This window comes from Etheostoma spectabile, unplaced genomic scaffold (assembly GCF_008692095.1).
Source record: "Etheostoma spectabile isolate EspeVRDwgs_2016 unplaced genomic scaffold, UIUC_Espe_1.0 scaffold119, whole genome shotgun sequence".
Taxonomy (NCBI): domain Eukaryota; kingdom Metazoa; phylum Chordata; class Actinopteri; order Perciformes; family Percidae; genus Etheostoma; species Etheostoma spectabile.
Genome location: NW_022605570.1, coordinates 825,930 through 840,842, shown reverse-complemented (window position 1 = coordinate 840,842; position 14,913 = coordinate 825,930). Strand labels below are relative to the sequence as shown.

Here is a 14,913-nt window from a genome sequence, read left to right as displayed (position 1 = left end):
GTCCAAAAGTACCAAGCTCTCCTACCAGCACTTTTCTATTTAATGCAAATACATAAATTGTAAAAACAATAGTGTCTGGTTTTACAGTAGGGTTATGAGCCGGACTATTGCTTGGCAGGGTGCAGTAACTTTCCAGTGACTAGTGTCGTTGCTGATTGCCTGAGGTCCACCTCGAAGCTTGTTTGAAGTTTGCAAAGAGCCAACCTGAGGATCCTACATCCAACTGCCATACATGCCAACAAATTATGTTGGGCAACAGAACCAACATCACTAAGACAATACCAAATACTAATACTGTGAAGCATGGTTATAACATATTGTTGGGAGGATGTTTCTCACCTGACGGAACTGGTTTAAGACAGAGTCATCACAAAGACCAGAGTGTATCAAGACCAAGACTTTGAAGGGTGGAGACCAAGTTGAGACCAAGACCAAGAAAAGACCAGTGTGAGTCCAACACTGCATGACACAATAAAAAGTGGTGAAAATGCTTAACATATGCACTCCTCAAGTTGATCTGAAAGATCCACAGTCCCATAAAAAAAATTAATGAAAAGAAAGGAGTCAAGCTATTGGTTGCCTTTGAAGCAGGAAGTTTTACATCCCAAAGCGCCCAGATTATGCTCATTTTCAGGTTCATAATTGTATTTGGATGTTGTACCAGAATAGGTTTACATGGTTTCATTGTCAAAAAACACCATATTTTTCTTGTACCGCACATGCTGCAGATCCTGTTTTCCTGTGTGTTTGGGTCTGTTTTAGCTACAGACTGAGACATCTCACTTCTATACTATCTTTGTTGAGAGTTGCACATGCACAGTAGCTAGGCAAGATTCCATCAGCTAGATAACTCTTTCTCCAACTTTGGTCAGTACAAGGCAGGATTAGCTGGGAGACTTCTTCTAAACGAGGGCCACTTGTGGAATACTTGCAGAACAGGGACATGGAGGTAGTTCTTTTGGAGATTATGATGATATGAACTAGTGTGTTATGTAGCCATGTTTTGGCATTGAGAACGAGTTAGCATGCTAACGCTCACTCAAAACAGCATTGATAGATTTTTGTTCCAAATTTGTATGTGTGTGGGAGCACCAGAGACACAAAATAACAACCCAAATCTCAGAAAAAGCTATTTATTTCATAATATGGGCACTTTAACACGTAAATCAGACAATGCACAATTATATTAGTTTTCATGATATAACTATATATTAATTAAAAGATATTAGAGGCAAAACAGACAAAAGATGCTCAATGTGTGTGTTTGTGTGTGTGTGTGTGTGTGTGTGTGTGTGTGTGTGTAGCCCTGTTAACTCATGTGGGCATGAGTGACTCAGCCCTTGACCCTGCTATTGTAACACTAGTGGTGTGGCACACAGAGGCAGCTGCTCCGGCACGCATGCACGCACATTTTGTAAGGAATCCACGCACCATTACTCGCTGCTTTTTATTTCAAAATAAAATGAAATGTGCGGCATATACAGGCTTTTAATGTTAATTTATGCTTGTGTTGGGTAATTAGGGTTTAAGATTTTAACAGCTCTGCCAGCTGATATGTCAAACCTTTACTGCTCCATATCTCAGCACCGCAGACTCAGGATTTATTACCCACTTAGCAGGCGGTAATTGGGCAGGTTTGAAGGTAATAGCTCATATGGTCAATGTCTAGTTGAGAAAAGGTGCTAAGAAATATTTAATGATGAAGTTCAACTGCTTAAGCTCTGATGTCCAATTTGTCATCCATTGTAGTTTGTTTGACAACATCATGCAATATAGTATATTCCCATCTCTGCCCGGTACGTCTGTTTCAGTGCTGTACTGTATGGTTCCTGTTCATAAAATACATATCATAGGAAGTATGTATAGTATGAAAGCTATACACTAGAGATGCACCGGCTTCGGATTCGGCGTGGTTGGGTTTCTACTGATCTGCAGAATTTTTTTCCACCAAACCGAACCCTACGCTTGCAATAGGTGTGCTGCGCTAGTCAATGTGATGACGCCGCCGTAAGTGTTTATGTAGGTGGACCGTTCAATGCAGTAGGTTGTTAGAAAGTTGTTAGAAAGTGAAAATGGAATTTGTGAGCAGGAAAAGTGTTGTTTTGCTGTACTTTCAGTCCAAACAAGGCTATTCAAGTCAAGCTACATGTTCAATTTGCAATGCCGATTGCTCTGGTGGTGGCAAGGAACAAAACCCTAAAACCCTTAACAATACATAACATCGCCGCTGTTAAAACATTTGGTATGAAACACCTGAAAGAATACGAGTTATGTGTGAAGGCATCTACTGACAGAATCCTACATGCAGCAACTTCAGCTACAGCAAAGGAAGGACAGTCCCAGCTAAAAACTTGTGTTAACCAGACAGTCTCTCCCGGGCTGTGAGCTTTTCTCTCAGTGAACGAGTCTCCCTACAGTGGGAGTGAAGCGACCAAACGGCCGGCTGCTGCTTGTTAGCTAACGTTAGCTTTCTAATTCCACCCACCCAACACGCCTTCATCATACAATGGTTAGTGAAAATTTGCCAAACAAAATTGTCACTCATCTGGCGATAGCGATGTGCTTTCCTGTAAAGAGAAAAGAGCATGTGAATTCAACATGAAGTTGTTACATTTAACTATTTTAGAGGCTGTGGACGTGGCTTACTTCATTAATGTGTTTCCTGTGTTGATGGACTGAGAATGGGAGACTGATTCGATATTCAGTATTGGATTCAGCATGGTGTTAACCAGTGGCTTCGGTATTCAGACAAACTCCAAAAATCTGGATTCGCTGCATCCCTAGTATACACTTCATACTATACATTTCCAACCGTCATATATGTTTTTGGGGTCATCAAGTACGTTTAGTTTAGAGGATGTGTTTGGAATAAGATATTTCAGGCTTTGGCCAAGCAAACAACAACAGTGGTTTAAAATAATAATGGTTTTGGTCTTAATGGGATTTGAAGGTATTAAGTAAAATATAGAATATCACCAGAATTGTCCTATAATGATTGACTTGCCCAATGCATCATGGGAAGAATGCAGGAGAGAATTTAACTCAAACATTTTTAGGAATAATTGGATAAAGTAATTGAGCCAAAAACAAGACACAGTTCCAGTAAACTTTTGAAGCTATACAATTAGCCTGCCAACAATAACACTGTACATAACAATATAGCATTTTTCTCTTTCTGTCCAGCTCAGCAGTAGGTGTAAGTGAGCACCTCAGCACTTTGGTAACTAATCCTCCCACCGACCCCAGAGTGCACACCACAGTCTTCACTAATCATTCCAACATTTCCATCTTATTAAGTAAGACAATACATTAATTGCAATGGCATGCCAAGGCCTCCTGCTATGCAACGCTACCCCTCTGGGGTCTGCCACCGAAACCCCGCAGGCTGACACCGAGAGTTCACGGCTTCCACTCTGCGTGCCGTGCAACTTTTCATCAGCCACGGGAGCAGATTAGAGACATCCGCTGTGCATTCCTCGCCTAATGATTAAATATCAGCCCGTTTATTGTTAGTGTCGCTGATTACGGGCCCTGAGATGTGGCTGTTGGCAGGCTGCGAAGGCTGCGAACCGGACGCCTCTTTGGAGATCTTTTCTCTCCCCTGCTGATTGAGAGCTACGTACACAGAATGATTTAGCAAGTGTAGGGGAACGTATTGGATGATAAAAGCCCTTTTTTTATTCCTCTGCAAGGACTGGGCGTTTTTATTTCTTTTTAATTCATGTTGTTTAAATGTAAACTTTCTGATAAGCTGTGACTGCATTGACAAAGTATAAGTAAGTTCAAAAATGTATCCACAAAGAATGTTTTACATATTATTTACTTAACCATTGTGTTGTCTTCCCATCACAATTGAAAATCAAGACTTGTGTTGAGGCCATTCATCAATGTTGTTAACTTTTTCTTACGTTTTTGTCCCTTTTTCAACACGTTTTTCAATGTTTGTCACTTTTTTTGACGTTTAACACTACGTATCACTAACTTATGTTTTACAGTTAGTTATGGAATTTATGGTCATTTTTAGGAAATTATACCTAATTTCTCAGTTAGAAAAACAGAAACTAGGAATTATTTAGATTAAAATTAAAGGAATGTATTTTGATGGATAATCACAGACTGGAATATGTCAACTTCTACTCAATAATATTTAAAAACCACTTTTTTTTTAAATTGCTATAAAATTGAATAAGACATCCCAAAATTCATGAAAGTAGAGATTTATACTTGCCAAAGAGCATTGTGTGGAATCATGTTATTTTGGGTATTTACAATTGGGTAGTGAAAAAGAACATTGATGTAGGAAAAAGGGTCAATTTGGCCAAGGACAAGATGAGTGGCAGTAGCTCAGTCCGTAGGGAGTTGGGCTGGGAACCGGAGGGTTGCTGGTTCATGTCCCCGTAAGGACCAAAGTATGTTGGTGAACTGGTAGCTGGAGAGGTGCCAGTTCACCTCCTGGACACTGCCTTGAGCAAGGCACCAAACTTCCAACTGCTCGGGGGGTCTTTCCATAGCCAGCCCCCCACTTTGCCATGTATAGGCAAAAATATAATATATAAATGTATAGCCATGCCAGGCCTACGTGTAATGTGTGTAATAACAACAGAGTGTAAAGGGTAGTTTACCCCTGTGGGATTAATAAAGTATAATAAAAAAAAAAAAAAAAAATGAGGGTTAGGTATGACTATCCGGACGCATAGATAGATATGGATAGACATATAGACATGTGCCCCAGCTAAATATGTTACACTTAATGGTCCCATATAGTAAAAAGTAAGATTCCCATGTCTTTTTTGATTATACAGTAGGTTGAGGTGCTATATAAATACTCAAACCGCTAAATCCACAGAGAAATGCCCACAGCCCGTATCTAGAAAGCTGTCAGGATTTCTGTAACATTGTGATGTCACAACTATACTAGGTAGAAAGTGCAGCTACAGTGCCGTTACATTCCCCAGCTGCAATGACGTTGCAGAGATGCGAACAGCGCAGATTTGAAAGACACGGAAACGCTGACCAATCACAGCAGACTGGGTTTTATTTTTGAGAGGGCGGTCTTAAAGGGACAGGACCTGAAATAGAGCTTTTCAAGATAGAGGGTGAATACAGGTATACTATTCAGACACATGGAATAAGAAAAATGTTTTTTTTTACACATTAAAGCATGTAAACATGTTCTAGACGAAAACCAAAATTATGAACCTGAAAATATGCATAATAAGCTTAACATGGGACCTTTAAGTGCCATTTTAACTGCTGTTTTCACTATTTTAATCAGCCCAGTGGATGTTAAATCACAGATAAGTACCTCCCACAGTTTGTTACTCTTTTCACTTGACTGACAGATAATACAATATCCCTTAAAACAATTTTTTGTAAAATATATATTTACTCTAAAATCTTTTTTTGTTGTCTTTCTCCGATTGTTTCTATATTGGCGGCAGTGCCAGACATATTTTGATTAAATGGTCCCCTCTGGCTCATAGTTTAGCCAGATGTATTGGGTTTCACCTAAAATTAGCCATCAGACTCAATTTATTACCTCAATTGAGAGGCTCCAAAAGTGCCCGTAACAGCACCCCGGCTAACACGGACTAACCTTGGCCAAGCCATATAATGTTGCATTTTAATTCAGCTGCAGGAATTGCCAGCGAGGCCGAGCCCATAACAAGTTACACCTTTTTTTTCCCCTCTAACCCAGAGTGGAGGAGCGCGCTCCAATATTAAACGGGTACAAGAGTGTTAGGCAAACACTAAAAATCCAAGATCATTTTATTGCGGTAAGAAAACTGCTTTTCCCTGTCAGCCAGATGACTTTTTAAACCTATTTTAGAGGGAGGCTGCTGTTATGAAAGTGGGGACATAAGACACACATGCACAAATGCATTTAAACCTGTATAACCACCAGTGGTGGAAGAAGTATTCAGATCCTTAACTTACTTTAAGCAAATGTACTAATTCCACACTGTAAACAATATTCTGTTATGTGTAAAAGGCTTGCATTGTTTCTTAAGTAAAAGTATGTAAGGTATCATCAGGAAATAAAGTATTAAAGCAAAATTACCCAATACAGAATAATCCTCAAAATTTTAGAAACTGTAAACGATAATAACAGTTGTGTCTTTAAGTGTTTAATCTTCTCATCCTTTCAGATGGACTTGTAGGCCGACATATTGTCAGGTAGTTTTATAATTTATATTAAAACATCAAATTTTACAAACAACTATGTGTTTTTGTGTGCAAAAATCTTTAATTTGTAAAGTAACCAAAAGTAACTAAAGCTGTCAGATTAATGTTGTGGAGTAAAAAGTATAATATTTCCCTCTGAAATGTAACGGTGTAGAAATTGGCATGAACAGAAAAGACTGAAATAAAGTACAAGTACCTCAAATTTGTACTTAAGTACAGTTCTTAAGTAAATGTACTTAGTAAAGAAGTTAGTCACAAAAACACACACACACACTCTTGAATCTGACGGTAACATCATGCATTGTGACAGTTCCATCCCCCCCACCACCCCTGTAAAGCATGGATCAAATTAGTTTGTGAACATCCAGACAGAAGCACGTTAACCAGCATACATGCCTGGTAAATGTCAGCAGCTCTTGGGTAATATTGACCACAGCATCCTGCAAGAGCGCCACAAGTGTGTTGCAACTATGTGTCTGGAGGAAAGCAAGGAGTTTATCACAGCTGCTCAATTGTGACAGTCTCTCTGTGGGCTCAAGAGCTATGCGTAGCTCTTATTTGTTGGTAATAGATGCTGTTGTGGGACTGGTTTATTGCATTTGTGCATCATTTCAATTTTCATTTTTAACTAACAAAACCCATTTAGAGACAATTCACAAAGGACTGAAAAAAGGTTTTTGCCCTATACGGCAAAAACAAAGTCAGATTTTATTTGCCTTGCGCCAATCTGAAAAAGCAGACACTAAAAAAAAACAACTAAGTCTTTAGCTAAAGCGTCCAGCTCTGTGAGGCTTTAATTAGGCACAGTGATGCTTTCAGCTAAATGTCAACATGCTAACATGTTCAAAATGACAATGACTTCATTAACATGCACATAATATCCAGTTTTTACCCTTATTCCGAAAAAGACAATATTCCGACTAAGCTGTCAATGGCCAATGAAAGTGAATATTCCACTAATTTGTTTTTAAAGTTATCCACTGGTGGCGGACTTCTTGGAGCGTGTGAACACAGCCTCCCTTTTTGTCTTTCATTCCTCCAACTGTCTTCTTTAAAACGTCGCCATTGCAATGTTTGCTCTTATCCAAAAAAACTGTTGATATCCAAGTCTTTCATAATGTTGAAAAGTAGGTGTGATTCTCCTTCTTTTCTTTTAGGTATGCATCTTTAACGTAGCCTGCAAACTATTGGCTGGTTAGTTGTGTACAACAATCATAGCAACGCATAGAGCTGACTGTAAGCGGTTGTCGAGATAAGAGTTGATTATTTGTCACTTTGCGACAAGTAGCTTACAAGATTCTAACCAGAGACTTCTGTAATATCAATTCAGAATAAAAATGGACCTACTTAACGAAGTTTGTTCACTGATGGCTACAAGTTTGCATCCAACACATCAAAGGTTGTCAGTTCAATGGAGTTTTGAGCAAATGTTGGCAATCAAACAACCAAGATGGCTGTCATGGTCTCGGTTTTTTCTGTCCTATTTTCCCTCCCTTCTTCGTGTTTCCTCCCTGGTTATTTTGTTTGTGTCTTGTTTCTCCCCGGTATGGTGTTATTGGTCCTGTCTTGTGTTCCCCTGTGTGTCTGCTTGCTCTCTTTCCTGTTTTATTTTGAAGTCTGTTTTTTGTCTCGCCTTACCTCTAGCTTTACTTCCTGTGTCTTCCCGCTCTTGTGATTACCTAATGTTTTCCACCTGATTCCCTTCCCTCTTGTCACCTGCCTCTTGTTACCTCCTTACCTTGTGTATTTAATGTTTGTGCTTCCCTTGTCTTTTGCCAGATTGTTTTGTCCTGTTGCTGAATGCAGTCTGGTTTGTCTGCTTGTTAGTACCTTGTCCTGTTGCTGCTTCCCGTCCCTGCTTCCTGCATCCCCAGGAAGCTTCCCTGTCTTGTTGTCCTGTCTGTTTCCTTGCCTTTGTTCCTTGGACCCCCGTGGATTTCGGATTTTTTGGATTATCCCTTGGATGCTTGGTCTGTTTTTCCTTGTGGATTTCGTTTTTCATTTTTGTACTGACTGTCAATAAAACGCTGTACACCTGCTCCTGCCTGCCTCCTCATCTCTGCATTTGGGTCCTCACAATAGCTAAAACATTTTTGAAATGACTGCTAGCTTAGCTTCAAGCTAGCAATCAAACACAACAAAGGCTGTCACTGGAATGGTGTTTTGAGCTAATGTTAGCAATCAAACAATCTTAGATAGCTAAAACATTTTTGAAATGATTCCTGTCTTCTGTTGTTTGTAGTGAGAAAAGTTTATTATTTCATGGATTTTACAAATTCCAGTATGACGCATAATGCCGTAAACAGATTAAATCTGTGCATGCGCAACTCACATCTGCACTTGACTCACATCAGGGAGTGACAGCGGTAAACATGCAAGACGACGTAAACTGTCGCAAAATGCAGTAAAAACACAGATTGAGACACATATTTCAAATATGATGTATACATGTCCAAAACAATGCTTATAAAACCCAAATGATACCAGTATATCCCACATCTTAATCAGAAAATGCTATATTTGCCTATAAAAAAGACCTTATTTGGAATATCCGAACTAGAGCTGTCAATCTTCCTCTATAATACAATTTGAATTTCATTAGTTGTTTTAATATTTAAATAATATTCTAATACTTAATGCTCAAATCCAGCCTGTTATAAGTCCTACACTACTCAAGCGTATGCATTGTCAATGCCACTGGGAGCAAATGGTTGTTGTTACACATTCTGTCCACTAGAGGGACTTCCAACAATAGCCGGTCCTTGAAGGGGACCTATCCCATGACACATTTCACATAACTTTGTTCACATTCATTTTCCACCACGAGCAAAGCGACAAATACGAATTGACAGAGAATTCTGTCATTAAACCTTATCTAACAGGTGTTGTGAAGCGGCACTGTCACATAGGGCGGTTAGCACAATGACATCATGTTAGAAAGCAAAGCCAAAACTGAACTAGCTAGCTAAGGAACAATATTGTTAGCTACGATGTTAACGGCATTAATAACTAAGCCAAACAGGGCTGTCACTACTATTTTAATGATTTATAAGCAACCCGTTTCTTGTAAATTGTCACATTACTGAGAATACAGCTAGAAGGTAATCTATGAAGTTGAAGCCAACTCTGACAGCTCTAGGGAATTAACATAAACTTTAGCTGTCTCCATGAAGCTCTCAGCTAAGCTTTTTCAACTCATGACACAGTTAGGAAACAAGAATGAGCTAACATTTAACATAAGCACTTTGGCTCGGTGATGTCGATTTTAAAGTCATGTTAAAACGTATTCCTATCCTTCCGATTTCTATTCGCAGCCTGTCATTCCCCCCTGTTCTAACGTTACGCGGTACGTAACGTTAGCTCCGTGATGTTGTACTAACGTTACGCGGTACAGAATGTTAGCGCCGTGATGTTGTACTAACGTTACACAGTACGTAACAGCTTAGACCAATGCTTAGACCCCACAATGCCTTTGTGTTTTTCACTCGTCTAACGTTAGCCAACATATTTATAAAAAAGTCACTATCAAATAGTGATGTCAGCCTTTGAATAGTACCATTTGCATTATATTCGACTTTCGGTATTCATTCCAACAGCCCTCATCCAAACAGATTATGCTGTTTTACATGACCTGTATCAAATTCAGAATATTGTCATATTTAGAATAGTGGAATATTAATGTGCATATTAACATACCCAATGCTACATAATACCGTATGTTTACCATGTCAGCAGCATAGTTTAGCATGTTAGCATGCAAAAATTTGGTAAAAGTGCAGCAGAGGCTGATGTTTTGCCAAATTCAATTCACTTTGCATACAGAAGAAACGGAAAGTTCATTGGATCAGTCACAGTGCAAATTAATAGAACAAAAATAAATAATAATAATAATAATAATAATAATAATAAAAATTATAATAGTAATAATATTAATGATAATAATAATAATAACAATGTAATTAAATCTTTGCACTATAGAACAAACCAGGTCATTACCAAAGTCTGTATAGGCTTCATCCTCTGGGTACCATGAATTTCTGTACAAAATGCAATTTTAATCCATTGACTGTTCAGTCTGGGCCAAAGTGGTGGATTGGCGGACTTTCCATCCAGAGAGCCCTGCCATTAGAATGGCTTAGAAAAAAACGTGACACTTGTGCAACATTCTTGAGACAAATCAACCAGCTTTTAAGAAATCCTGAACTTGTTTTAGATTCCAAAAGCTACAAAAAATGTTACGTGTGTGCTGTTGTATAGTGCAAATGTTATTACAGATAGCCGGCAGGCAGTAAGAATAGAGACTTCACTGAGCACCTGAATCTCTGCTCTATCTCAGTTAACATGACTTAGAAAAATGTCTGGCGAACTTTAAGTTGCATTAGAATGTCAATACTAAGCAATTCAACAACGTTGCTTTAAACGCACAATTTAGCAGAAAGGGGATGAGGGTAGAAAAGTTATTGACATTGCCGTTTTACAAAGACTGACTAACTTTGGTCTGGGGGCATAGCTCCATTAATAGTAGCTATTTGCACTATATTTCATGCAATTTAAAAATAGAATCAGTGAAATCTGTAAATCAGTTGGGGAAAAAAACTGATAATTGCCAGTGAAAAGAATTCTCCTGTAGAGCCTGTACATCCTGTTTTGTAACAAATTTTTCTAAAGTCTAATCTGTCTTCATCTTTGTGAAACCAGAACACAAGAAATATTGAGGATCATTATCACTCCAGCCACCTAAGAAAGAGACAAAAAATGTCTGATGTTAAGTTACATAACATAGGCAGGATAGGAATTCGGAGTGAACAGCATTACTAATTGATATTTCCCCAGCCATTTTTAACTTTTGCTTGATTGATTTGCTGGTGTTTGAAGTTATTTTAAAACCCTAAAAGATTTAGGCCTTTTAAGAAAACATTTGGGGCTGGAGCCCCAGAAGCCACCCTGCTCCCTTTGCCTCTTGTAGGTGTCCTACATAACAAAAAAAAATAAAACTAAAGTAATTCTCCACATTTTTTTGTGTGGCTTTGCTCCCACTACATGTAATATTAAGCCACCTGCCGAAGATCTGCGATGAAACCGCTCTGCGCTAGCCGCTCCGTTGTTTTTTTCACTTTGGGTAGAGCAGTGCCGCCCAATTGGGTGCAGCACTACCCTTGGCGCTCAAATTATTATAACTTGTACCCAGTTGCTTCTGTCCTTTCAAGGCAACCAATTGTCCTACCTTGCCGTTTTGCCCCTGAATATGTGTAGCCAACCCATTCTCACTCCCAGCTCGTAAAAGACTGATGCTTGGGCAGTGGCTCTCGTCGTCAGATATGACGCAAAATGCAGACTTTAGAGTCTGTATGAAACGCCCCGGGCATAGCAGTAGTTCAACTGTGGAGCTGAAACAGGACGTAGTATTAAGAGCGACAACGGTAGCAAGTAGCCTAGTATAAAAGACCAAATTGCTTCTTAAGGAGGGAGGTTGGGGTAGTGGATGGGTCAAACAACATCAGAATTTCACCCAGGAGACTGGGGTTCTTGGCCCGTTCTTGCACCGAGTGTCACTGAAACGTGCATTTTAAACCCCACCCACGATCTTTTCCTATACCTAACTGTCCCATTCTTGTGCCGCATATCAGTCAGTATACGTCCTGACCCCGCGCGTCTAAAAATGACGCCAAGGGTCCCGACGCTAATGGAAACTTTTAGTGTGAATACCAAACGCCAAAGGCACATGAACAAGCGTCAGAATTTTACCCATGGGAGACTAAGAATGTACTGTTGGGGGGCGGCTTTGGCAACTTTTATGCTTGACTTGCATTTAGAATTCATTTTCTCCACGTTTGCTGCAGCACATGGGCACGACTGATGGATGGTGATGAATTTTGTTGATGGCCTGCATTGTATTTCCCTCATTTGTTCAAGTTTATGGGCGATGGGCCGATACACATTTGGATCCTAAGTACATTTGGCTATTGGTCAAAAAGTTTGTTTTCCCCCACATAAGTAATGAAGCAGCAGTAAATTGTGTTTACTGAAGGTGTTGATTTTATAGCCCTCTCACATGGCTGCCGTCTCTCCTCCCCCCCCCCCCCCCCCCCCCCCCCACATGCTTTTCCTTCCTTCTCTTCCTCCCTCTACTTCTCCTATCTACAGTGGAATCATCCAAATTTGCTCTCTCCAGCCTATTCTTAGCTTAAGCTGCGGCCGCTCCAGTAATATTTTTAAAGATTATTATAGTATTCACTAACCCTTTTTTCCCCTTAGGCGCCCTTCCAGGGTTTCTTTTTCTCCCTTGCTCCCTCCTACCTCTTTCTTTTTCCTCCCCTTCTGCCTTTCTTTCGACAGCGATCCTTGGTTGTAAAATAATAGAGCATCAGCCAGCAATAATTTGCAGTCCAAACAGAGCAGACGCTGGCTGACGTTTATTGAAACCTCATCCCCCCATGAGCCAGTTTCCCTTTTCCCTCCCAGCTCCATCGCTGCATGTTTGTACAGACAGGCCCCGAGTCCTGGCCATTGCTCTTAATAATGAGGCCTAAGGCCGGCCTTTGCTTTGGCTGGGCAGGGGGCAAAGAGGAAGGGAAGGGGGGCGGGGGGGCTATCATTAATCCTGAATAGCAGTCAGATGGACTGTACCTACAGACAGACTGGAAGATACAGGTAATAAATGCGCCAGCCTGGATCAGTGTGTTTGGACTGCGATGTCTTCAGTGTGGTTGGACTAGTCCTATTTTTTATTCTTTGGCTTTGTTTTCAGTCTGTTTTTGATTCTTTTCTGTTGCGACCTTTATTTCATGGGTTTTAGTTTGTGTTTCTGACCTGTTGGTGTGAGTCGGTGTGAGAATCGCGTACAGGAAACAGGAACCATCACTGCCTCCATCGCTGCCACAAGAATGTTTTAAACACCAAACACAAACACTGAACCGCCCCAGGTTTCTCTCATCCTCAGTGAATTGAAATAAACGGTCTGACGGATAATTGTAAAAAATAAAGTCTACAGGGCTAGATTGTGGGGTTTAAGAACACAACAGCAAATGAACCGTTTCAGTGACACTACCACCATCACACAAACCTATGGCAAATTGCTTTTATTGGTCTGAAGTCCCCCCGCCCCAACACCACCGAAGCCTTAAATATTTGCTGTTGATTAGTACGGAAGCTTTGAAGCACAAAAAAATGATAGACACAGTACTACTACATTCAATGTCAATAGAAAGACGTAAGTGGACATATAATTAGGCACATTAATTCAGCAATGCATGCAACATGATGTGTGACTGAAATCCGTGCAACTAAGGCCCATTGACACCATGAGTTATCATGCGATTAGTTACTTGATAGCTGAAAAAAACAAAACAATTTAATGCAAGGTACAAATGAATGCAGGTTAAACGCTTTACAATTAGATTGGTGGTCTGGATCGCATTTTGATTGGATCCCTGCTGGGTATAAACGCAAACTGTACAATTTGTCATATTATTACCACGGCAATCTGCCCAGCAAGTTGAAAGTTAACCCTACACCCCCGTCCCCAACTAGCCCTAACTCAGCAAAGAACAAGTAATAAGGACCCCCATGTTCTGTTGACTGTGCGGGCAGAATCAAGATAATGACAATGCTTATACTTATACCTGAAGTTAATTCAAAGGCCCATTATCAGATATTATCACGATATCTGGGCTATATATATATATATATAAATTGACCAAATAGTCCTTGGTAGGAACCACAAGAACCGAAATTAGGAACTAAACTGGGAGCTAAACATCCTCTTTGCATGTTCCTGTTTGAGTTTCCACTGCATTTGGACTGAATAAATGCAAGTGAATTAAAAACAAGGAGAGATACCAAAAAGGAAAAGATGACTGAAAACTACACAGCACTTTTCTCCAAACAAGATGAGGTGCTGAGTGCTTGATGGTTCAGCTTGTTCACACACACTGTCTCTATAGTTCCTTTTCTTTTTGAAATAGTTGGGAAGCTGACCCCCATTCCTCATAAGTGACACTCATGGCACCCAAACCTTCCTCAGGCATCTGTGTTTGACCAATCAGCTACTGATCAGCCCTGTAAACCCTGTTCTAATACAGGGGTGTCAAACTCACTTCACTAAAGGTCACACTGGAAAACAAGAATCACATCAAGGGCTAGACATGTTTAGTTTATTGATGTGCTTTTATTTAATCAAAAAAGTCAAATATCTTTGACTGTTATTGCATATGCCATATAGTCTTCTCCAGAGGTGGGTAGAGTAGTCAAAAATTTTACTCAAGTAAAAGTACTGTTACTTCAGAATAATATGACTCAAGTAAAAGTCAAGTAAGTCATCCAATAATTACTTGAGTAAGAGTAAAAAAGTACTTGATGAAAAACTACTCAAGTAGTGAGTAACTGTTGAGTAACGTCTGATTTATTTCTTACACAAGCATCAAACGACAGACAAAATAAAATAATCAATTTAGCAAACTATTGTTCATCCATCAATAAAATAAATAAATTAATTTATATTACAAAATAGCTTAAGTGAGAGACTGTCACATTATTTGGATGGATACTGCAAGTGCAAAACATACTGTGTGTAACCTAAAAGACAAGATCCACCTCTCCACAGCAGAAACTAAAACTACCGCTACGTTTCCTCAGGTTAGATGTTGCGTTTGTTGAACGCTCACATGTCCGTTTGTTTTGGTCGACACAAAAGACGCTGGATAATGTAGCTGCTGTTTCGCACTTTTC

The 14,913-nt window shown here is 39.7% G+C and overlaps 1 long non-coding RNA gene across 1 annotated transcript; it reads left to right on the top strand.

Annotated features, from left to right (window-relative positions):
* The first annotated feature begins 4,384 nt into the window (after positions 1-4,384).
* On the top strand, positions 4,385-11,826 carry LOC116685690 (uncharacterized). Its single transcript, XR_004331014.1, has 3 exons — positions 4,385-4,397; positions 5,906-5,907; positions 11,734-11,826. It is a non-coding gene; the product is annotated as an uncharacterized LOC116685690 (long non-coding RNA).
* Positions 11,827-14,913: the final 3,087 nt, after the last annotated feature.